Source organism: Amblyomma americanum, chromosome 8 (genome assembly GCF_052857255.1).
Source record: "Amblyomma americanum isolate KBUSLIRL-KWMA chromosome 8, ASM5285725v1, whole genome shotgun sequence".
Taxonomy (NCBI): domain Eukaryota; kingdom Metazoa; phylum Arthropoda; class Arachnida; order Ixodida; family Ixodidae; genus Amblyomma; species Amblyomma americanum.
The window spans coordinates 77,254,895-77,280,484 of NC_135504.1; the positions used below are offsets into that span (position 1 = coordinate 77,254,895).

The 25,590-nt window shown below is 47.3% G+C and overlaps 2 long non-coding RNA genes across 2 annotated transcripts; one reads left to right on the top strand and one right to left on the bottom strand.

Annotated features, from left to right (window-relative positions):
• Window positions 1-6: 6 nt before the first annotated feature.
• LOC144100460 (uncharacterized) lies at window positions 7-11,809 on the top strand. The gene is made up of 3 exons (XR_013307662.1): window positions 7-77; window positions 4,473-4,621; window positions 11,679-11,809. It is a non-coding gene; the product is annotated as an uncharacterized LOC144100460 (long non-coding RNA).
• Window positions 11,810-11,884: 75 nt separating this feature from the next.
• Window positions 11,885-24,255, bottom strand: LOC144100461 (uncharacterized). The gene is made up of 5 exons (XR_013307663.1): window positions 24,229-24,255; window positions 23,406-23,506; window positions 23,156-23,332; window positions 18,613-18,761; window positions 11,885-11,971 (listed from the first exon to the last, which is right to left on the bottom strand). It is a non-coding gene; the product is annotated as an uncharacterized LOC144100461 (long non-coding RNA).
• Between the last annotated feature and the right edge of the window lie 1,335 nt (window positions 24,256-25,590).

Sequence of the window (25,590 nt, forward strand, 5' to 3'; positions counted from 1 at the left end):
GCCAGCGGGAGCTGTCCCTATGGGAGGGGACCTCACTGGGTTGCCATCCATAAAGCCAAGCTCCATGCAGAATGAAGGTGAGCTTTCAGTCAGGTAGGAGCAGCAAAGTAAACATGCAAAACGCAAAAGTAAAAATCCAGCCCCTTCCTAAAACTGTGTACATCGTCTCGTAATTCCCTTGGGGCACTGTGGAAGATAAAGACCTCCTCAGCCAAACAGGAGAGCGCCATGAAAACTGTTCCTCCGTCCCTCGCCGTTTCTTGTCGTCTGCTTACGGCGTATACATATGTGGTTAGAAAAATAGAATAGGCGATGTCTATATATTCACGCAGATGCAGCGACACGTAGAGATAGAGCATCCGCCTCGCGTGCAAGACTACCGAGGTTCGAATAACGGTGCCGCGCAATTCTCCACCGGGTTAAAAAAAATCCCCTGCGTCGAAGTAGGTGCCTGGAGGATTAGTGCTCGGGCAGCTGCATTCGCAGCTTCGTTACCACGGAGTCCCTGCTGGGCCGGTGCCCACACGATGCGCCTAGGCGTGGGTTAGACGTTTACTAAGGGCGTTCTAGAGTATATGTGATATGCTAGAGAACATACCTCGCCCTTGACATAGTTGTTGCAAGCGAAGCGCGAATACGTGATGGCAACCTTGCATTGGAGGTCTGCAACCTCGAGGGCGATAGCGACTTCTTCAGTCCGGTGGGTATTCTCGGCGTCCAAGGGGATCACATTGCAAGGAGAGCCCATTTCAAGTTCTGGCGGACTACGACTGCTGTCTAGTGGCCCAATAGAGTCGGACCTGCGACGCCAACATTGAACACGGCGGGATTACAACCAGTTTGTGCATCCAGCGGCCGAGCACGCGCTGTTGTCCGGCTTTCGTGTGTTTGTGTGTGTGGCAAGGTGTTGGCCCATAGCCTTTGCCACCACAACTCTGGGATATGGAATGGTTCCTCCAGGATAGAGGGTTTGTTATTTTTTGAGGCGAGTGAGTATACGTCCTCCTGGCCCCGTCTGCTGCAGCCTCGTGTATTGGCTAATGAGATGAGCCTCCCACAGCTCCGGGTAGGCATTGAGCACCCTCAGGGCCGTGAGGCGGGCCGTGGAGGTGGTAATCGGGAGGCCCAGAGCTCGGTTCACGACTTTGAGAATGCTGACGTCTAACTCTTTTTTGTTAGCTGCAATGAGGCAGAGGTAAGGCGCCGAGAACAGGATACGACTAGAAACACAAGCTTGAACTAGACGGAGCGCAGCGCGTCCGCGCGAGCCACCGCGTCGGTTAGACACGCGTCGTAGCATACGGCCTACCATTTCACACACGCGCTTGAGTTTGGCGATGGTGGTGTCTGAATTTAGCCAGCGATGAATGTGTAAGTCCAAGAATCTGATCTCGTCAACCTCGCAGACAAAACCCTCGCGGAGGGTAAGGCACATCGCGGTAGAGTCGGTCTTGCAGGTACGATTTTGTAGCAGCTAGGATATGGCTGGGCAAGAACGAGCCCGCATGAATTGACGTAAGTCTCGATCGACTATGGTCGTGGCTTGCTGGAGGTTGCCCTCCATCTCACCGGCGCTGTCTTGGTTGCCCATAGTGTTATGTCGTCAGCATACATTGCGCGGTACGCTCTCTCCACCCACTCTAGCAGCGAAGGTAGCTCCATCATTGCGATGTTGAACAGCAAAGGCGAGAGCACAGCGCCCTGAGGAGTGCCCCTAGTCCCCATGCGGCAAGGTCCGTTCTTTTGGTCATCCATCCAGAGCAGGGCCTGCCGTTGGGAGAGGAAGTCCCGGACATAGCTGAACGCCGCAGCTCCGCAAATGGTGCGGCTGAGGTTGGACAGTATGCTGCCGTGTTTGACGTTATCGAAACCACCCTTAAGGTCTAATGAGAGAATAGCGTGACCTCTGCGTATGGTTGTTAGAGGAATGGTGATATCCTCGCGGAAATGTAAGAGTGCGTCTTGGGCCCACATGTGCGAGCGGAACACGTACATGGTGTCCCCAAACAGACCATTGGGTTCGAAATAGGAATATAACCGGTCTCGAACCATCGTCTCAAGAGTTTCCCAATGCGAGAGGTTAGCGCAATTGGTCTCAAGTTGTCAAAGTGCACTGTCTTTCTAGGCTTAAGAATGAAAGTTACGAGGAAGGTTTCCCATTCCCTGGGGAGGGGAATCCCGCGCCAAATCTGATTGATATAGTCCAGGAGTTGAATATGCGTCTGGTCGGGCAGGTTCGCTAGCAGCGTAACATTAATGCGATCGCGACCGGGAGCCGTACCCTTTCTCATTTTGTCTATGGCTACTTTGAATTCATAGAGCGCGAAAAGAGCGGCCAGGTACGTGTTGGGTTGTCCTGCATACTGGAAGTCAGGACCTTGTGGATCCTCTGTGCAGCTAAGGAAGCGCTCACACAGAACCTCAGCTACCTGTGCATTCGTGCCCGAGTATTGTGCAGAGCCCCCTTTAGGTTGCGTTGTGTTTCACTTCGCGTGTTGGACGAGTCGAGGAGAGCGCGAAAGAAGTGCCAGGTTCTCTTGGAACTCAGGTGTCCTGCAGCTTGGTTGCAGCGTGCGGTCAAGTTGGAGTCAACCAAACTCACAGCATATTCCACGGCCTGTGTAGTGAGTTGTGCTATGCGTATCGTGCGACGGCAGTTCGTCTTGTGTGTGCGCTTCCATCGACGGATGACACCGCAGCAGGCCTCCCACAGATGAAGTGGTCATCCACCAGCGGCCTGTCTTCCGCCAGCGCGCTGTGGTCGCGCTGCCGGAAGATAGGCCGCCGGTGGTCAGCGCCGTGTGGTCGCGCTGCAGTGCAGTGATGTCTGGCCCAAACGTTGTACCCCTCGGTTAGTAGGACGTTTGGGATCGGAGCCTTGCGGAATTGATGCCACTTTGTGAGTTGGGCATGGCCCTAGCGTTTGCGGGACGTGTTTGTGCGAATGGTGACACGGAGTATGCAGTGGTGCCTACCAAGGGTATTGTTAGCTTGCGTGTGCAGTGGATTTGGCGAGGATGAGGTTGCGTACCATGGACGCACCGACCCAAGTGGGGTAGATGGGGAGCATAAGGGGCGTCAGTTGGAGCCGGGAAATTAGTTCGGACAGACGTCGACATCTAGCGTCGTCCTCACGGTGGCCCCACTAGATACTGTGGGCGACGATAACGATTCGAGCCTTGCCTGCCAACCGGGTAGCCTTGTAGAGGATCTTGTCGAAGGCAACCCTAGTCCATATGGGCTGGACATATACGTTCAGCCCTAGCAGGGAAAACTCCCGGCGTCCCAAAGGAAGGATTTGGACCATTGAACAGTCGGTGTAGTCGTACTTGATCTCGAGGTCCTGTGAAAGTGCGTATGTGATTTGTGATTGAGAATGCAAGCTCGGTTGTATGTCTGGTACGTGCAGTATCCCGAGAGACGAACATCAGGGTCTGCTTCCTGAAGGGTGAGATCAGCCGCAGGTGCCCCCACAGTGGCAAGAAACGCAGCCCAACGGCCACCGTGGAGGAAACTTCGAGTGTTACACTGTGTAATCTCTAAGGGCTCTGATTGAGGGGAACGGTTAAGTGTTTTGGAACTAGCCATGGTTATCGGCAGATGATCGAAAGCGAAATTCGTAGCCTTTCAAGAAAGCCACTCCAGAGTCAGGCAGGGCTGGGCTATGGAGGCGGTCGCCCCTTCTTGGGTATTAATGGAGCGTCTGACTTTACTCATGACCTCCCCTCGCGCAAGGTCCTGAAACTGTTACACTTGAGGATAAAATAAAGAAATAATTTATGCGTTAGATTGTCAAATAATGTTTCGTGTGCTAACCTTCTTATATAAAGAGCCTAATAAAAAAAAGCTGAGAATCTGAAAACCGTTCAGTTTCTACAAAAGCATTGTAAAGCACAGCCAACTGTAGGCATGGCTGTCAAATCGTGGTATTCGTTCCTTTTGCACGAAATATTTCAATGCTCGCATTTTGTCTCTTTTGCATCACAGCCCTCACTTGGCAATGTGCGTTTTTCTGTCAGTATTCCTTGCAGGACTTCTTTCGGTCGCTTGTTACTAAAGGATACTTCTGTTTTGGAATCGAAGGCACTGCCTCTTTTTTCGGCAAATGAAAGAGTTACGTTTGAAGCCAAAATAGTTTTCGACTGCGCGTGGTTCTTTAAAAGCAATAACGAAACCCTAATTTTTAACAATGCAAACGCAGTGCACCGCAGCGGGCAACCTATTGTGATGAACCAAAAAGGCCGAATGTTGATGAATGACGGCAATAAACAAAGTTCAGGTGTTGCGCGACACCAGCTGCGCCTGATTCACAAGCCCGCGCCGTTGAACTAAGGCGAGGTAGAACACTGTGCATCTATCGCGATTATGGCAAGCGCTATGCAGTGAGAGCAACTATATGTAATGACATGGTCGTCTTGCGAAGATACCCTTGAGGAAACTTCAGCGCGCCCGTTTTTTTCTCCCCCTTGCAGCGTCATTGCTGTCACCTATAGGGCCCAAAACTGGGCACCTCAGGCCCGCTCAGTTGCGGCTGTCGGCCACCAGCGACCAAGACGGCTCTTATGACTCGCCTGGCATCCCCGCGACACCAGTGACGACCACCCCTGTTTCCACTGGATAAGTACGTACCCTCGAAAATCCCAGAAGATGCGAAAGTTGCCGAAAAGTCAATCGATAAGTGTCGTGCGCTGACAGGCAGCTCTTCAAGCATGCATGTTGGCATTTTCCAGACTTATTTCTTTCCATGTCAGCAAAATAGGCAACAAATACATGGTCAACCGAAACCAACAGCTGATTGTTGATCTAAAGAAGCGTGGTGTCTGTCCTTTTGTTCCGCTTCGATGTTTGTTTACTAGATCTTGGGGCGCCGTGTTCTAATCGAAAAGACTCAACAGGCTTAGCCAAAAACGGCAAAGAAAACTACAGTTCTCTATTCGCGAGCCAAGAGAACGAACGAACTGAAAAGGAGAAAAGGTCAAGATGTGAGCTTCTTGTTTACAGGACGTATCGAAAATAAAGAATTCAAACTACCTCAATCTAGTCATTAAAAATTCTTGATTTCTTTTCAGTCCCTCTCTGCTAGCGTGACTAGACACTAGTTTCGTGCATGTTACTAGACCCAGTGCGTGCGAAGGCTGCTGCAGTGCGAGTTGCTCGTAAATTTACGAAAAGCACGCTGCCAATTTTCTTTGAGTGCTCGTTATGATAGCGTGCACGGGTAGGCAGCCTTAAGGGCACACAATAAGTGGCAGGTTGGCAGGTGGCTACTTGAGTGGCGATCACTCATCCGGGATGCCATACAGTTTGCTATATTTGGCGAGAATAATAATAATAATTGGTTTTTGGTGAAAGGAACTGGCGCAGTATCTGTCTCATATATCGTTGGACACCTGAACCGCGCCGTAAGGTAAGGTACAAAGTAGGGATTGAAAGAAGGAAGGAAGAAAGAGGTGCCGTAGTGGAGGGCTCCGGAATAATTTCGACCACCTGGGGATCTTTAATGTGCACTGATATCGCACAGCACACGGGCGCCTTAGCGTTTTGCCTCCATAAAAACGCAGCCACCGCGGTCGGGTTCGAACCCGGGAACTCAGGATGAGTATCCGAGCGCCGTATTCAGAAATGACTGGCATTGCTTTCTAGACCGCGGGATTCATGCTGATACTATGATTCTGAATTTATGGCCATCCTTTAAGGCTATCCTTATGGCAATTCCTTGTACCCCTACATGCCTCCCCGCTTAACTGACCAGTCAATTAGATTTTAAAGCGAACGCATTATATGTCCCTTTAGACCAGAAGCCGCCGTCCACTGTCTATGACACAAAATTTTGAGGATGTCAGAACATCTTTTGACGCGGCACCTGATTCTGTGCCGCGTCATCGTAGTCAACGCTCCTGCGCATGACCACATTCATTGGTTGGACATGAGGATCAAGATTTTCGCCCGCCAGCGTCCGCCACTTGACAGTGCATGCATCATCACTCTATGTCAACATGCGCAGAGTACTGTGCGCCGGGACTCCAGGTGGCGGTACTGTGCAGTCAAGCTATAACTGGGCCTCGCGCTGACTTCGCAGTCACTGGTCACCGCAGCATCGGAAGCATGCGTAACGCTAATCTGTTTATCTACCTTCTGTGGTGCTACATTGTGCAGAGACACACGCGTGAGAATGCGAAGGGATTATACAGGGTGCTTCACCCAAGAGTTTCCACAATTTTTAAAAATGGGCTTTTTGAGTTAGAAGAACGTTCTTCTTTTTCGGCATAGCACTGTCAGAGGTGTAGAACAACGCAATGCAGCTAAGGCGTGTTTATTAGCAGGCTAGTTAACTAAAATTGATTCATTAAATTTTTAGCTATTACTGTTAGGCTCCCTAATTATTGAGCGGCACGTAGCCCACTATAGTATAATATTAATAATTATAATAATCAATCAATCAATCTTTATTTTTCGGTGCCCAGGAACAACCCAAAGTCTTGATGCTGGTACATCATTCACACGCACAAAATGCAAATTTATTTCACTGCAAAGGAAGAGACTCAGGGAAGGTAATGCAGCAGTCAAGGTGATAGAAAAAAAAGACATATACTAGGCGTGACAGCAAGCATGAAGCAAAAAAAGCGTAAACAAGGAAACAGCTAGAGCAGCAGTAAATGAAAACAGCTAGAGCAGGCAACAGACATATAAATAACGAATGAAACAATAAACAAGGAGAATGAACACAAGAACGACCGATAACAGCCAAGTACAGCATATAGCAAAATGCAAATAAGAATAAAGCCAATACTAATATGAACGAATAAGAATCCTCTGAAATACAAGCTGGAAATACAATCGTACACAATAAGAAATGTAATTAGGGAATGCGTTACAGACAATCAGGCGTGAGTACACAGTATTAAAGAAATAATAATTATGAAAACAAGTAGACGTGATGAACAATTAAGGAGAAAAAAATATTAATAAATTCGTTTTGGGGAAAGGAAATCGCGCAGTATTGTTCTCATATATCGTTGGACACCTGAACCGCGCCGAGAGGGAAGGGATAAAGGAGGGAGTGAAAGAAGGAAGTAAGAGGTGCCATAGCGGAGGGCTCCGGAATAGTTTCGATCACCTGGGGATCTTTAACGTGCACTGACATTGCACAGCACACGGGCGCCTTGGCGTTTTGCCTCCATAAATACGCAGCCGCCGCGGTCGGGTTCGAACCCAGGAACTCCGGATGAGTAGCCTAGCGCCCTAACCACTGAGCCACCGCGGCGGGTAAGAACGCATCTTTAAACTATTAAATTCAGGATAATAAAGTGCAAAATATAGAAAAATATCAATAATTTCGAGTATTATTTTCACGGCTTTATGTAAATTGTTCTAATTATGGTCTGTAATTAATAGCACTAGCAATCGGTAAAGTTTTTGCTCTTGAGTACTACATATATAAATATCAAAATATGGGTGAGAAAATTCAGCCTAAATTGCACGAGAACAAACTCGTGTAGAGAAATTTTGGAGGGCACCCACGTCCGCCCACGTGCAGCGATGCGAAAGCATGCATAGAACTTTCTAGAACGCCGTTTTTTTTTCTCACGGCACCTGCAGGCATTAAATTTTTCCTGTTTTTAACTTATTTTATTTATTTTTTCACACATTTTTGTATAATCTTTTTACTTATTTTTATGTAATATCTGTATCAGTTTTTAAAACTTTGAAAACGCGTTTACCCTCGGCTGTGGCCCGACAAATTCTGGCCTCATCGTTCCAAAATACATGCGCTTTCGACAAGGTTGCACGCAAAGCAAACTTTCCAGCGCACATAACTCGACGAAATAGCCGAAGTCTGTTAGGCCACAGCCCCGACAGTAACAGCGTTTTCGAAAATCTGATAAATGACATTGATATTACTTGCTGTGGACAGCACGCCTCTAAATAATTAAAAAGCAGTAATAGTTAAAAGGTCAACTATTCAGTATTAGTTAACCAGTTTCGTCTCTATTCTGATGTGCAACACTGTTGATAATGCTATGACAAAAAAGCACTCTTCTGGCCCAAAACGCCTATTTTTAAAAATCCTAGGTAAAACACCCTTTATAACACCTACGCATCCTCACATGTAAGCAGTCAATTACAATATTACAGAGGCATTCGTCATTCGCCACCTGCGGTGTAACGCTAGGGGCTTAACCACGACGTCATGACAGTCAACACCATTGGCTGGCGGGCTTCCTCTGAGGGGCCTTCCCACGCCGGATAGAATCGGCTGCTTAGAAACTGCGCGTGTGTCGCATCTGTGTCATAGTGTCATTTTCTACGAGTGCGGCTGCTCCGACTTGGTAGGAGCGTTTTCATGCTGTCATTCATTTTCTTTTTTTTTTCATTAAAACTCTAGTGGCAGACGGATTTTGTTAAACCCCCAAGAACCCCATAAACGTTAAACCCCCATAAGCCAAACCACACATAGCTAGCATAATGGTAATTACGTCAAGTGATTTTTATGGGTGCAATTCTTGTTTTCGGGGAGAAAAAAAATGTGAGTTGAGTGCAGCAGATGGACTGTTGTCCCGCAATTCCGCTGCACTGCACAACACGTCGGCAGCGACGCTGCTCGGTATCCTAATCTTCCATGTGCTCTCACCGTGACTTTCACGTTCAGGCCAAGGGAGGAAAGCGCGAGCAAATTCCCTTTCCGTCTAATTGGAGAAACCTTCGCTGAAGCCGCAACTGGTCCGCTATCCGCTATGAACGTAACTGACGGAGGAACTGGCGCTAGCGTCTGTGATAAATAGCGAGGTATAACCGCAAGAAGTTTCTGAAACCAGAAAAGATGGATCTCTCTCTCACATTCTCTATCCCTTTTTAATTTCTGACCTGCGCGGCCGTTGTAACCGCCTCGCATTCTTTGCGTGTTTCGCGAACTCGGTCCGTCTCATTATCTCGGGCCCTGTCGCCTGGTTTCCGGCGCCTGTTACAGACGCATTGGCCTCGTGCTCCTTCATGTGTTGTCGTCGCTGCGACAGCTACGGTAGTGTTTGGTTTTGTCCTCGTGACCTTAGAAATTGCATGCGACAAATTTTTGTGAGACCCGCAAGGATACGACAAAAACATCTACTTGCTGTTTCTTTCTCGGGAACCACCGCTCATTTCGACACCGTAGAACATGAACTATGATTTAATTACTGCTGTTGACGAAGCAGTCATTATGTTTTGTCCGCAGAAGAGTCAGAAATCAGGGGGACCGATTATGAAGCTATATGTTAACTGAATTCCATTTGTATTTGGATCCGGGCCGCTCCGGTCGCGTTTCGATGGATTCGAAATGCTAAATGCCCGTATACTGTGCGATATCAATGCAAGTGAGAAAATCTCAGGTGATCGAAATTTACCGGACCCCTCCGCTATGCGGCGCCCCTCGTAGCTTAGGTCGCTTCGGGACAGTAACCCCCGTAAACTAACTTTGATATCGCATATAGTACCATGGACAGCGAAGGCCATATCTTGTTAGTGGTTTGCTTTCATGAGCTTAAATGATCGTTATGTATCGTGTGAAAAGTTTGCATGGAATGAATGCACATGTATTGCGTGAGTGATGCGCGAAATGATTCACTGAAAACGCCAGCCACGCCGTTTGAGAGAAAACGTCTGTGGTGCATTGACACACATTATCTGCATTGTACGGAATGCTGTAACATGGACATATAAGTTTATTTTGGAAAATATCTCTTTTAGACTGAAAGTAATGGTAATGACATACGTGTCAATAAAAGCTTAGAAAATAAGTTCCCTGTGCTCTGTATATTGGTTCAGCGCTGCGGTTACCATTACCATTGCGGACCAGCAGCGCAACCAATTTTAACGCGCCGCAATAGCAAAGAAAGGCGTACGGAAAGAAAGTAAAGCGCTGCGCGCTGCCATGCGCACAGCTGGCGGACAACGATGCATGCGCCCACCACCCCTAGCGGGCCCGATTTTGGACCGGTCCGTGCGTGAAGATGATGCCTTGCGAACACCGTCGTTGTCATATAGATTCCCTCCGCATCCTTCCGCTTCTTTGTGGAAAATAAAGCTTGTATGTATGAATCGAATGGTCGAAGGTCATGAGTAGGTGGTGCAACACAATGATGGTCCACAAGGTTAGGCTGAAGTGCTTAGCTGTGGTGCGACTTATAGCCATAAGTTACCTCTAACTCGGTGGAGGTCAAATTTAGTGCCCCGCGAGACCATAGCGTAGTGAACCTTTCGCTTCAAAAAGCCGCCGCGGTAACTCAGTGGTCATGGCACTCGGCTGTTGACCCGATAGACGCGGGTTCAATTCCGGGAGCTGCTTTTAAATTTTGATGAAGGCTAAATTCTAGAGGCCCTTGTAATGCGCGAAGAAAGAACATCAGGTGGTCAAAATTTCAGGAGACCTGCACTATACGGCATCCCTCATAGCCTGAATCGCTCTGGCACATTAAACCCCCCAAAACCAGTAGGTTAGGAAGCAAACAAGAGATAAGTGTGTCAGCGCTTATATGGAGAGCAGGAAACTGTTGACAGCAGACGAACAGGAACTGGATATTCATCGGGACAATCTTCCAAAGTAAAGGAAGTGTAGCAGGTTTTGGTAGGGAGTACGGTGAGTACATTGGTTTCAAAACCACACTGGGGGAAAGCAGTCTTCCTCGGTGTGCATCAATACTTACGGCTCAGTGTTGCGCTGTTGTGGTCTCTGGGGAGGAAAATATAAACAGAATCAATTGGCAGTATTATCTGCACTGAAGCACTACGCACACACAGAGCAGTGCACTGGTAATGCAGTCTTAGCATTACTTGTGATTATAATACGTAATAAAGCCAGTGCCATAGCAGATGGAAAAAAATACAGGATTGCTCTTGTCTGCTTAAGATCGGGAATGCGAAAGCCTTTCTCTTTCCTCTTTCTTGCTTTCTTTCTTCATTTTTAATTTCTTGTTTTATTCTTGAAATTTTTATTCTGTATTTTATTTTTGCTTTTATTTGCTAATTAAGCCTTCTCATGCACTTATATCGTTTTTCATCGGATAATGCACACGAAACCTGATTCAAACACAGCATTTATCATTAATTCAATTTAATTAACTTATTGCAATTCATCAAAGAAACTTTTCCAAATTCAAGATCTACTCTCGCAATACCTAAGACAATTAAACTTTTGCACATTTATCTCCGCAGAACGACGTAATCGTGCGGACAAAATTTGCCGACACTTTTTTGCTGGTGTGACATCACCATATCATTCTTTCGCATTAATAACCTGAAATTTCGCTGGACCCCAGTTAGGTCGGAATTGCTGACAACGAGCGAACGGAAGTGTGCACTGCACAAGCCCGCAACGAGGAACCAGAGAACATAAATGTGGCTCAAATAATTGCTTGAAGGTCATGATAGTCATTGAAGTTCATGGTGCTGAAAATTCCATGATTGTTAGTTAAATAACAAATTGTCTAGTTAGGCCCATAATATAGCACATTATCGTTTTATGCAGCAAGCTCGAGTCACTTAGGACGCTGCTCGCAACCTAATAATCAACGTCCCCAATCGCGTCAGAGAATACTACTTCGAAGAAAGCGCACTCGTTGGCGGCACTTCCTGTGTTTTACTAGTTTATAAGAACCACACATTCTGTATTTTTAATCTATTAAACCTTTAATTACTTTACGCAGTGCCGAAACAGCCTTGCGTTTGTTCCGTGATGGTCTCTGATGTCCCATGGTGCGGTACCTGCCACTTGACCAGTCACTGGCCTGAAGCAAGTGAGAGGCTTCTCCTCGGGCCTAATTTCTTCGGTCAGTCCCAAACCAGTATTGCACAACAGAATGGGTAGTGGACTGACCGAAGAAATTAGGCCCGAGAAGAAGCCTCTCACTTGCTTCAGGCCAGTGACTGGTCAAGTGGCAGGTACCGCACCATGGGACATCAGAGACCATCACGGAACAAACGCAAGGCTGTTTCGGCACTGCGTAAAGTAATTAAAGGTTTAATAGATTAAAAATACAGAATGTGTGGTTCTTATAAACTAGTAAAACACAGGAAGTGCCGCCAACGAGTGCGCTTTCTTCGAAGTAGTATTCTCTGACGCGATTGGGGACGTTGATTATTAGGTTGCGAGCAGCGTCCTAAGTGACTCGAGCTTGCTGCATAAAACGATAATGTGCTATATTATGGGCCTAACTAGACAATTTGTTATTTAACTAACAATCATGGAATTTTCAGCACCATGAACTTCAATGACTATCATGACCTTCAAGCAATTATTTGAGCCACATTTATGTTCTCTGGTTCCTCGTTGCGGGCTTGTGCAGTGCACACTTCCGTTCGCTCGTTGTCAGCAATTCCGACCTAACTGGGGTCCAGCGAAATTTCAGGTTATTAATGCGAAAGAATGATATGGTGATGTCGCACCAGCAAAAAAGTGTCGGCAAATTTTGTCCGCACGATTACGTCGTTCTGCGGAGATAAATGTGCAAAAGTTTAATTGTCTTAGGTATTGCGAGAGTAGATCTTGAAATTGGAAAAGTTTCTTTGATGAATTGCAATAAGTTAATTAAATTGAATTAATGATAAATGCTGTGTTTGAATCAGGTTTCGTGTGCATTATCTGATGAAAAACGATATAAGTGCATGAGAAGGCTTAATTAGCAAATAAAAGCAAAAATAAAATACAGAATAAAAATTTCAAGAATAAAACAAGAAATTAAAAATGAAGAAAGAAAGCAAGAAAGAGGAAAGAGAAAGGCTTTCGCATTCCCGATCTTAAGCAGACAAGAGCAATCCTGTATTTTTTTCCATCTGTTATGGCACTGGCTTTATTACATATTATAATCACAAGTAATGCTAAGACTGCATTACCAGTGCACTGCTCTGTGTGTGCGTAGTGCTTCAGTGCAGATAATACTGCCAATTGATTCTGTTTATATTTTCCTCCCCAGAGACCACAACAGCGCAACACTGAGCCGTAAGTATTGATGCACACCGAGGAAGACTGCTTTCCCCCAGTGTGGTTTTGAAACCAATGTACTCACCGTACTCCCTACCAAAACCTGCTACACTTCCTTTACTTTGGAAGATTGTCCCGATGAATATCCAGTTCCTGTTCGTCTGCTGTCAACAGTTTCCTGCTCTCCATATAAGCGCTGACACACTTATCTCTTGTTTGCTTCCTAACCTACTGGTTTTGTGGGGTTTAATGTGCCAGAGCGATTCAGGCTATGAGGGATGCCGTATAGTGCAGGTCTCCTGAAATTTTGACCACCTGATGTTCTTTCTTCGCTCATTACAAGGGCCTCTAGAATTTAGCCTTCATCAAAATTCAAAAGCAGCTCCCGGAATTGAACCCGCGTCTATCGGGTCAACAGCCGAGTGCCATGACCACTGAGTTACCGCGGCGGCTTTTTGAAGCGAAAGGTTCACTACGCTATGGTCTCGCGGGGCACTAAATTTGAACAGGACTTGTCGGGCTAGTTGGTTGATCATAATGCAAAAAAGACGAACTGAGCAACAAGAACACGGACGAAAGGGAGGCAGACACACACTAACGCAGACCTGGACTGACATGTGGCCACGGCGATGAGACAAGTGCATGAGATCGCTGCATTTTGCCTTGTTTGGGTACATAGAAAAGAGCCCGTGGTACTAGAAAGATGTTTCAACAGGACTTGTCGGGCTAGTTGGTTGATCATAATGCAAAAAAGACGAACTGCGCAACAAGAACACGGACGAAAGGGAGGCAGACACACACTAACGCAGACCTGGACTGACATGTGGCCACGGCGATGAGACAAGTGCATGAGATCGCTGCATTTTGCCTTGTTTGGGTACATAGAAAAGAGCCCGTGGTACTAGAAAGATGTTTCAACAGGACTTGTCGGGCTAGTTGGTTGATCATAATGCAAAAAAGACGAACTGCGCAACAAGAACACGGACGAAAGGGAGGCAGACACACACTAACGCAGACCTGGACTGACATGTGGCCACGGCGATGAGACAAGTGCATGAGATCGCTGCATTTTGCCTTGTTTGGGTACATAGAAAAGAGCCCGTGGTACTAGAAAGATGTTTCAACAGGACTTGTCGGGCTAGTTGGTTGATCATAATGCAAAAAAGACGAACTGCGCAACAAGAACACGGACGAAAGGGAGGCAGACACACACTAACGCAGACCTGGACTGACATGTGGCCACGGCGATGAGACAAGTGCATGAGATCGCTGCATTTTGCCTTGTTTGGGTACATAGAAAAGAGCCCGTGGTACTAGAAAGATGTTTCAACAGGACTTGTCGGGCTAGTTGGTTGATCATAATGCAAAAAAGACGAACTGCGCAACAAGAACACGGACGAAAGGGAGGCAGACACACACTAACGCAGACCTGGACTGACATGTGGCCACGGCGATGAGACAAGTGCATGAGATCGCTGCATTTTGCCTTGTTTGGGTACATAGAAAATAGCCCGTGGTACTAGAAAGATGTTTCAACAGGACTTGTCGGGCTAGTTGGTTGATCATAATGCAAAAGGCGAAGGTTTCTCCAATTAGCCGGAAAGGGAATTTGCTCGCGCTTTCCTCCCTTGGCCTGAACGTGAAAGTCACGGTGAGAGCACATGGAAGATTAGGATACCGAGCAGCGTCGCTGCCGACGTGTTGTGCAGTGCAGCAGAATTGCGGGACAACAGTCCATCTGCTGCACTCAACTCACATTTTTTTTTCTCCCCGAAAACAAGAATTGCACCCATAAAAATCACTTGACGTAATTACCATTATGCTAGCTATGTGTGGTTTGGCTTATGGGGGTTTAACGTTTATGGGGTTCTTGGGGGTTTAACAAAATCCGTCTGCCACTAGAGTTTTAATGAAAAAAAAAAGAAAATGAATGACAGCATGAAAACGCTCCTACCAAGTCGGAGCAGCCGCACTCGTAGAAAATGACACTATGACACAGATGCGACACACGCGCAGTTTCTAAGCAGCCGATTCTATCCGGCGTGGGAAGGCCCCTCAGAGGAAGCCCGCCAGCCAATGGTGTTGACTGTCATGACGTCGTGGTTAAGCCCCTAGCGTTACACCGCAGGTGGCGAATGACGAATGCCTCTGTAATATTGTAATTGACTGCTTACATGTGAGGATGCGTAGGTGTTATAAAGGGTGTTTTACCTAGGATTTTTAAAAATAGGCGTTTTGGGCCAGAAGAGTGCTTTTTTGTCATAGCATTATCAACAGTGTTGCACATCAGAATAGAGACGAAACTGGTTAACTAATACTGAATAGTTGACCTTTTAACTATTACTGCTTTTTAATTATTTAGAGGCGTGCTGTCCACAGCAAGTAATATCAATGTCAGTTATCAGATTTTCGAAAACGCTGTTACTGTCGGGGCTATGGCCTAACAGACTTCGGCTATTTCGTCGAGTTATGTGCGCTGGAAAGTTTGCTTTGCGTGCAACCTTGTCGAAAGCGCATGTATTTTGGAACGATGAGGCCAGAATTTGTCGGGCCACAGCCGAGGGTAAACGCGTTTTCAAAATTTTAAAAACTGATACAGATATTACATAAAAATAAGTAAAAAGATTATACAAAAATAAGTGAAAAAATAAATAAAATAAGTTAAAAACAGGAAAAATTTAATGCCTGCAGGTGCCGTGAGAAAAAAAAACGGCGTTCTAGAAAGTTCTATGCACGCTTTCGCATCGCTGCACGTGGGCGGACGTGGGTGCCCTCCAAAATTTCTCTACACGAGTTTGTTCTCGTGCAATTTAGGCTGAATTTTCTCACCCATATTTTGATATTTATATATGTAGTACACAAGAGCAAAAACTTTACCGATTGCTAGTGCTATTAATTACAGACCATAATTAGAACAATTTACATAAAGCCGTGAAAATAATACTCGAAATTATTGATATTTTTCTATATTTTGTACTTTATTATCCTGAATTTAATAGTTTAAAGATGCGTTCTTACCCGCCGCGGTGGCTCAGTGGTTAGGGCGCTAGGCTACTCATCCGGAGTTCCTGGGTTCGAACCCGACCGCGGCGGCTGCGTATTTATGGAGGCAAAACGCCAAGGCGCCCGTGTGCTGTGCAATGTCAGTGCCCGTTAAAGATCCCCAGGTGATCGAAACTATTCCGGAGCCCTCCACTATGGCACCTCTTACTTCCTTCTTTCACTCCCTCCTTTATCCCTTCCCTCTCGGCGCGGTTCAGGTGTCCAACGATATATGAGAACAATACTGCGCCATTTCCTTTCCCCAAAACGAATTTATTAATATTTTTTTCTCCTTAATTGTTCATCACGTCTACTTGTTTTCATAATTATTATTTGTTTAATACTGTGTACTCACGCCTGATTGTCTTTAACGCATTCCCTAATTACATTTCTTATTGTGTACGATTGTATTTCCAGCTTGTATTTCAGAGGATTCTTATTCGTTCATATTAGTATTGGCTTTATTCTTATTTGCATTTTGCTATATGCTGTACTTGGCTGTTATCGGTCGTTCCTGTGTTCATTCTCCTTGTTTATTGTTTCATTCGTTATTTATATGTCTGTTGCCTGCTCTAGCTGTTTTCATTTACTGCTGCTCTAGCTGTTTCCTTGTTTAAGCTTTTTTTGCTTCATGCTTGCTGTCACGCCTAGTATATGTCTTTTTTTTCTATCACCTTGACTGCTGCATTACCTTCCCTGAGTCTCTTCCTTTGCGGTGAAATAAATTTGCATTTTGTGCGTGTGAATGATGTACCAGCATCAAGACTTTGGGTTTTTCCTGGGCACCGAAAAATAAAGATTGATCGATTGATTATTATAATTATTAATATTATACTATAGTGGGCTACGTGCCGCTCAATAATTAGGGAGCCTAACAGTAATAGCTAAAAATTTAATGAATCAATTTTAGTTAACTAGCCTGCTAATAAACACGCCTTAGCTGCATTGCGTTGTTCTACACCTCTGACAGTGCTATGCCGAAAAAGAAGAACGTTCTTCTAACTCAAAAAGCCCATTTTTAAAAATTGTGGAAACTCTTGGGTGAAGCACCCTGTATAATCCCTTCGCATTCTCACACGTGTGTCTCTGCACAATGTAGCACCACAGAAGGTAGATAAACAGATTAGCGTTACGCATGCTTCCGATGCTGCGGTGACCAGTGACTGCGAAGTCAGCGCGAGGCCCAGTTATAGCTTGACTGCACAGTACCGCCACCTGGAGTCCCGGCGCACAGTACTCTGCGCATGTTGACATAGAGTGATGATGCATGCACTGTCAAGTGGCGGACGCTGGCGGGCGAAAATCTTGATCCTCATGTCCAACCAATGAATGTGGTCATGCGCAGGAGCGTTGACTACGATGACGCGGCACAGAATCAGGTGCCGCGTCAAAAGATGTTCTGACATCCTCAAAATTTTGTGCCATAGACAGTGGACGGCGGCTTCTGGTCTAAAGGGACATATATTGCGTTCGCTTTAAAATCTAATTGACTGGTCAGTTAAGCGGGGAGGCATGTAGGGGTACAAGGAATTGCCATAAGGATAGCCTTAAAGGATGGCCATAAATTCAGAATCATAGTATCAGCATCAATCCCGCGGTCTAGAATGCAATGCCAGTCATTTCTGAATACGGCGCTCGGATACTCATCCTGAGTTCCCGGGTTCGAACCCGACCGCGGTGGCTGCGTTTTTATGGGGGCAAAACGCTAAGGCGCCCGTGTGCTGTGCGATGTCAGTGCACATTAAAGATCCCCAGGTGGTCGAAATTATTCCGGAGCCCTCCACTACGGCACCTCTTTCTTCCTTCCTTCTTTCAATCCCTACTTTGTACCTTACCTTACGGCGCGGTTCAGGTGTCCAACGATATATGAGACAGATACTGCGCCAGTTCCTTTCACCAAAAACCAATTATTATTATTCTCGCCAAATATAGCAAACTGTATGGCATCCCGGATGAGTGATCGCCACTCAAGTAGCCGCCTGCCAACCTGCCACTTATTGTGTGCCCTTAAGGCTGCCTACCCGTGCACGCTATCATAACGAGCACTCAAAGAAAATTGGCAGCGTGCTTTTCGTAAATTTACGAGCAACTCGCACTGCAGCAGCCTTCGCACGCACTGGGTCTAGTAACATGCACGAAACTAGTGTCTAGTCACGCTAGCAGGGAGGGACTGAAAAGAAATCAAGAATTTTTAATGACTAGATTGAGGTAGTTTGAATTCTTTATTTTCGATACGTCCTGTAAACAAGAAGCTCACATCTTGACCTTTTCTCCTTTTCAGTTCGTTCGTTCTCTTGGCTCGCGAATAGAGAACTGTAGTTTTCTTTGCCGTTTTTGGCTAAGCCTGTTGAGTCTTTTCGATTAGAACACGGCGCCCCAAGATCTAGTAAACAAACATCGAAGCGGAACAAAAGGACAGACACCACGCTTCTTTAGATCAACAAACAGCTGTTGGTTTCGGGTGACCATGTATTTGTTGCCTATTTTGCTGACATGGAAAGAAATAAGTCTGGAAAATGCCAACATGCATGCTTGAAGAGCTGCCTGTCAGCGCACGACACTTATCGATTGACTTTTCGGCAACTTTCGCCTCTTCTGGGATTTTCGAGGGTACGTACTTATCCAGTGGAAACAGGGGTGGTCGTCACTGGTGTCGCGGGGATGCCAGGCGAGTCATAAGAGCCGTCTTGGTCGCTGGTGGCCGACAGCCGCAACTGAGCGGGCCTGAGGTGCCCAGTTTTGGGCCCTATAGGTGACAGCAATGACGCTGCAAGGGGGAGAAAAAAACGGGCGCGCTGAAGTTTCCTCAAGGGTATCTTCGCAAGACGACCATGTCATTACATATAGTTGCTCTCACTGCATAGCGCTTGCCATAATCGCGACAGATGCACAGTGTTCTACCTCGCCTTAGTTCAACGGCGCGGGCTTGTGAATCAGGCGCAGCTGGTGTCGCGCAACACCTGAACTTTGTTTATTGCCGTCATTCATCAACATTCGGCCTTTTTGGTTCATCACAATAGGTTGCCCGCTGCGGTGCACTGCGTTTGCATTGTTAAAAATTAGGGTTTCGTTATTGCTTTTAAAGAACCACGCGCAGTCGAAAACTATTTTGGCTTCAAACGTAACACTTTCATTTGCCGAAAAAAGAGGCAGTGCCTTCGATTCCAAAACAGAAGTATCCTTTAGTAACAAGCGACCGAAAGAAGTCCTGCAAGGAATACTGACAGAAAAACGCACATTGCCAAGTGAGGGCTGTGATGCAAAAGAGACAAAATGCGAGCATTGAAATATTTCGTGCAAAAGGAACGAATACCACGATTTGACAGCCATGCCTACAGTTGGCTGTGCTTTACAATGCTTTTGTAGAAACTGAACGGTTTTCAGATTCTCAGCTTTTTTTTATTAGGCTCTTTATATAAGAAGGTTAGCACACGAAACATTATTTGACAATCTAACGCATAAATTATTTCTTTATTTTATCCTCAAGTGTAACAGTTTCAGGACCTTGCGCGAGGGGAGGTCATGAGTAAAGTCAGACGCTCCATTAATACCCAAGAAGGGGCGGCCGCCTCCATAGCCCAGCCCTGCCTGACTCTGGAGTGGCTTTCTTGAAAGGCTACGAATTTCGCTTTCGATCATCTGCCGATAACCATGGCTAGTTCCAAAACACTTAACCGTTCCCCTCAATCAGAGCCCTTAGAGATTACACAGTGTAACACTCGAAGTTTCCTCCGCGGTGGCCGTCGGGCTGCGTTTCTTGCCACTGTGGGGGCACCTGCGGCTGATCTCACCCTTCAGGAAGCAGACCCTGATGTTCGTCTCTCGGGATACTGCACGTACCAGACACACAACCGAGCTTGCATTCTCAATCACAAATCACATACGCACTTTCACAGGACCTCGAGATCAAGGACGACTACACCGACTGTTCAATGGTCCAAATCCTTCCTTTGCGACGCCGGGAGTTTTCCCTGCTAGTGCTGAACGTATATGTCCAGCCCATATGGACTAGGGTTGCCTTCGACAAGATCCTCTACAAGGCTACCCGGTTGGCAGGCAAGGCTCGAATCGTTATCTTCGCCCACAGTATCTAGTGGGGCCACCGTGAGGACGACGCTAGATGTCGACGTCTGTCCGAACTAATTTCCCGGTTCCAACTGACGCCCCTTATGCTCCCCATCTACCCCACTTGGGTCGGTGCGTCCATGGTACGCAACCTCATCCTCGCCAAATCCACTGCACACGCAAGCTAACAATACCCTTGGTAGGCACCACTGCATACTCCGTGTCACCATTCGCACAAACACGTCCCGCAAACGCTGGGGCCATGCCCAACTCACAAAGTGGCATCAATTCCGCAAGGCTCCGATCCCAAACGTCCTACTAACCGAGGGGTACAACGTTTGGGCCAGACATCACTGCACTGCAGCGCGACCACACGGCGCTGACCACCGGCGGCCTATCTTCCGGCAGCGCGACCACAGCGCGCTGGCGGAAGACAGGCCGCTGGTGGATGACCACTTCATCTGTGGGAGGCCTGCTGCGGTGTCATCCGTCGATGGAAGCGCACACACAAGACGAACTGCCGTCGCAGGATACGCATAGCACAACTCACTACACAGGCCGTGGAATATGCTGTGAGTTTGGTTGACTCCAACTTGACCGCACGCTGCAACCAAGCTGCAGGACACCTGAGTTCCAAGAGAACCTGGCACTTCTTTCGCGCTCTCCTCGACTCGTCCAACACGCGAAGTGAAACACAACGCAACCTAAAGGGGGCTCTGCACAATACTCGGGCACGAATGCACAGGTAGCTGAGGTTCTGTGTGAGCGCTTCCTTAGCTGCACAGAGGATCCACAAGGTCCTGACTTCCAGTATGCAGGACAACCCAACACGTACCTGGCCGCTCTTTTCGCGCTCTATGAATTCAAAGTAGCCATAGACAAAATGAGAAAGGGTACGGCTCCCGGTGCGATCGCATTAATGTTACGCTGCTAGCGAACCTGCCCGACCAGACGCATATTCAACTCCTGGACTATATCAATCAGATTTGGCGCGGGATTCCCCTCCCCAGGGAATGGGAAACCTTCCTCGTAACTTTCATTCTTAAGCCTAGAAAGACAGTGCACTTTGACAACTTGAGACCAATTGCGCTAACCTCTCGCATTGGGAAACTCTTGAGACGATGGTTCGAGACCGGTTATATTCCTATTTCGAACCCAATGGTGTGTTTGGGGACACCATGTACGTGTTCCGCTCGCACATGTGGGCCCAAGACGCACTCTTACATTTCCGCGAGGATATCACCATTCCTCTAACAACCATACGCAGAGGTCACGCTATTCTCTCATTAGACCTTAAGGGTGGTTTCGATAACGTCAAACACGGCAGCATACTGTCCAACCTCAGCCGCACCAATTGCGGAGCTGCGGCGTTCAGCTATGTCCGGGACTTCCTCTCCCAACGGCAGGCCCTGCTCTGGATGGATGACCAAAAGAACGGACCTTGCCGCATGGGGACTAGGGGCACTCCTCAGGGCGCTGTGCTCTCGCCTTTGCTGTTCAACATCGCAATGATGGAGCTACCTTCGCTGCTAGAGTGGGTGGAGAGATCGTACGGCGCAATGTATGCTGACGACATAACACTATGGGCAAACAAGACAGCGCCGGTGAGATGGAGGGCAACCTCCAGCAAGCCACGACCATAGTCGATCGAGACTTACGTCAATTCATGCGGGCTCGTTCTTGCCCAGCCATATCCTAGCTGCTACAAAATCGTACCTGCAAGACCGACTCTACCGCGATGTGCCTTACCCTCCGCGAGGGTTTTGTCTGCGAGGTTGACGAGATCAGATTCTTGGACTTACACATTCATCGCTGGCTAAATTCAGACACCACCATCGCCAAACTCAAGCGCGTGTGTGAAATGGTAGGCCGTATGCTACGACGCGTGTCTAACCGACGCGGTGGCTCGCGCGGACGCGCTGCGCTCCGTCTAGTTCAAGCTTGTGTTTCTAGTCGTATCCTGTTCTCGGCGCCTTACCTCTGCCTCATTGCAGCTAACAAAAAAGAGTTAGACGTCAGCATTCTCAAAGTCGTGAACCGAGCTCTGGGCCTCCCGATTACCACCTCCACGGCCCGCCTCACGGCCCTGAGGGTGCTCAATGCCTACCCGGAGCTGTGGGAGGCTCATCTCATTAGCCAATACACGAGGCTGCAGCAGACGGGGCCAGGAGGACGTATACTCACTCGCCTCAAAAAATAACAAACCCTCTATCCTGGAGGAACCATTCCATATCCCAGAGTTGTGGTGGCAAAGGCTATGGGCCAACACCTTGCCACACACACAAACACACGAAAGCCGGACAACAGCGCGTGCTCGGCCGCTGGATGCACAAACTGGTTGTAATCCCGCCGTGTTCAATGTTGGCGTCGCAGGTCCGACTCTATTGGGCCACTAGACAGCAGTCGTAGTCCGCCAGAACTTGAAATGGGCTCTCCTTGCAATGTGATCCCCTTGGACGCCGAGAATACCCACCGGACTGAAGAAGTCGCTATCGCCCTCGAGGTTGCAGACCTCCAATGCAAGGTTGCCATCACGTATTCGCGCTTCGCTTGCAACAACTATGTCAAGGGCGAGGTATGTTCTCTAGCATATCACATATACTCTAGAACGCCGTTAGTAAACGTCTAACCCACGCCTAGGCGCATCGTGTGGGCACCGGCCCAGCAGGGACTCCGTGGTAACGAAGCTGCGAATGCAGCTGCCCGAGCACTAATCCTCCAGGCACCTACTTCGACGCAGGGGATTTTTTTTAACCCGGTGGAGAATTGCGCGGCACCGTTATTCGAACCTCGGTAGTCTTGCACGCGAGGCGGATGCTCTATCTCTACGTGTCGCTGCATCTGCGTGAATATATAGACATCGCCTATTCTATTTTTCTAACCACATATGTATACGCCGTAAGCAGACGACAAGAAACGGCGAGGGACGGAGGAACAGTTTTCATGGCGCTCTCCTGTTTGGCTGAGGAGGTCTTTATCTTTCACAGTGCCCCAAGGGAATTACGAGACGATGTACACATTTTTGGGAAGGGGCTGGATTTTTACTTTTGCGTTTTGCATGTTTACTTTGCTGCTCCTACCTGACTGAAAGCTCACCTTCATTCTGCATGGAGCTTGGCTTTATGGATGGCAACCCAGTGAGGTCCCCTCCCATAGGGACAGCTCCCGCTGGCTGTCGCCGAATGTGCACTTTGTTGCGTCCAAGATCTGGGCCCATCAAACCCATCATGCTCGTGGCCCGTTGTTGCTGCCTGTCGGCTGCCTTCTGGCTGCCTGCACCACCGTGTATCAGAGGCGCTGAGGTTTGGAGGAAACCTCCCTGCTGCTGCAGTGGAACACTACCTACCTGGCAACTGGCCAGCTGGCAACAAAAGCCACCCTGGAGCTCCTGCTGTTGCACTCCTTGGCGTGGTGGGCCATCCGCTTCAGGTTGCTGGCCCTTGTAGACTGTAGAGAGCAATAGATTCGATAAAATGGATGGCGGACTACATCATGACGAAATCGGAGGATGCTGACCAATTCACACCTTGTTTTTTCCGAAATTGTTGTCCTGAGGGCTTCTTTCACGCAGTGAATACAACTTATAGATTGGCACAATAATAATAATAAGGTGTTCTACACACTTACTTTGTATCTCAATATCAATTTTTAACACACTGAATAGGTTTTGATGGCTTAAGTAATCACATGTTTGGCCAGTGCGCTTCCAACCACAGTACTCCTGTCACCACCAAATCTTGAAACTATGAGGAGATTGGCGCGGCAGGAACTGGCAAGGACCAGAAGAGGACACACACACAAAATGCTTGTGTGTGTCGATGCAATGCGCCATTCTTCGCATAGCATGTCTCAACACTCGCTCAAGCATTTATTCTCCTAAAACTTCCATGTATATGCTAATACCTGCGCGAGACATGACGAAGTCTAATTCCTCGTTTTAATATTCATCCTAGTTTCTATGTCAGTCATCGGTGTAGAAAACATCTATCAGTATATTACCTCGTGCCGAATTCTGTTCGACGTGCACCTCAGCGACGCAGCATATTACGGCGAGGTGGGGCGAAAGGGTCAGACAAGTAAGTCAGTGATGCATTCGGAATTCGTAATGAGGAAGTCGTCAGAAAATACACTCTATGCCCTTCTAGCAGAAGGCATATGCAATTTCTCACCTGGCTGACATGAAATTTGTTCGTAGATTCCTTATACAGCGGGCATATTGCAGGCGGATTGAGATCATCTTATTTTGTCGATCAGCCGAGCGCCACTGACGGCTGAAAGTAGCAGAAGTGCGTTTGAGATGCTGAAATAAAAGAAGCATAAACATGCAGTACCATCTTCCCTTTTCCAAAATTATATAAAGCACACTTAGGACAACAGACAAGGGAGACCAAACAATTGTGTTGTTTGGTCTCCCTTGTCCGTTGTCCTAAGTGCGCTTTATATAATTTCTGAAAATGAAAAACCAAACGCGAGATTTGATGTTTGATTTCAGAATAAGCTTGTATAGGATGTTTTTTGGATATTTTAAGCTTTTTAGGTGCACTGCTTATCAGAAACTGAAGAACACGAAATTTTGACATGTGCATTATCTCCTGGGAGCAGGAGGGGGTAGAAAAACTTGATTGCCAAACCTCCTGAATGGTTCTTTCCTGTTTCTCGAGCTTCATACCTGATAGCAAAATGTGGGTTATCGTGAGCTAATCTCGACGTCCTTCGCGCATCGATTTACCTTACCACGCAAACTTAGGTTATATTCCGTTCCATACATCAGGTGCAACGCCGTCAAAGGTGTGGATGAGGTCCGCATGAAAAAATAAAGGAAGAGGTGTTACTCGGCGTTTAATCCGTGGCCCATTGATCTACGGCCCGATAAGGCGACAGCGTGTCGTCAGCAATAACAGTGCGTTTAATCATGCTCATGACGAATGTATCATGTAATAAGCATGCAGGCAAAACATTCACTATGTTTCGCTCGCCACAAGGAACGCACTACATTTTGATCACGGATGTAGGCAGCTCAAACAAGAGCGCTATAAATGACAGCGTTGCACAGAATGAATGAAGCGGAGTATAGACAGCATAGATGCGCCAATTTCACGCAGCACCAGCTGTCCGAAATGGTGGGCTGATTGCCCGCAGTTTTATCTAGAGGCACATCAGGCATTTCCGACGTGCTCTGCTGCTGCCGAAAAGCATCTTAAGACAGCCATGCATCAATGCTCGGTGCAGCCCAGTTGAGCTCCCGACTGTAACAGGTATCACTGATATTGACAATCGGCTACAGGTGAAGTAAAGCGCAGTAACAGTCTACATCTCGGTGAACGTCTAAGCGCTTCATTAAGAAATATAATTATGAATCAGTGAGAGTAGGAACGAACATCTAAGACTTAATGGAGGGTTTCCATTCCTGTCGACTACCTGGGGTTTAGTTACACCCGCAGGGCTAATGGCTGCAACCTGAGTATATCGATAAGGAGATCCCAATAAAGAAGAAAAGAAATACACGATCAATGCGGCAGAAATGTCTTAAG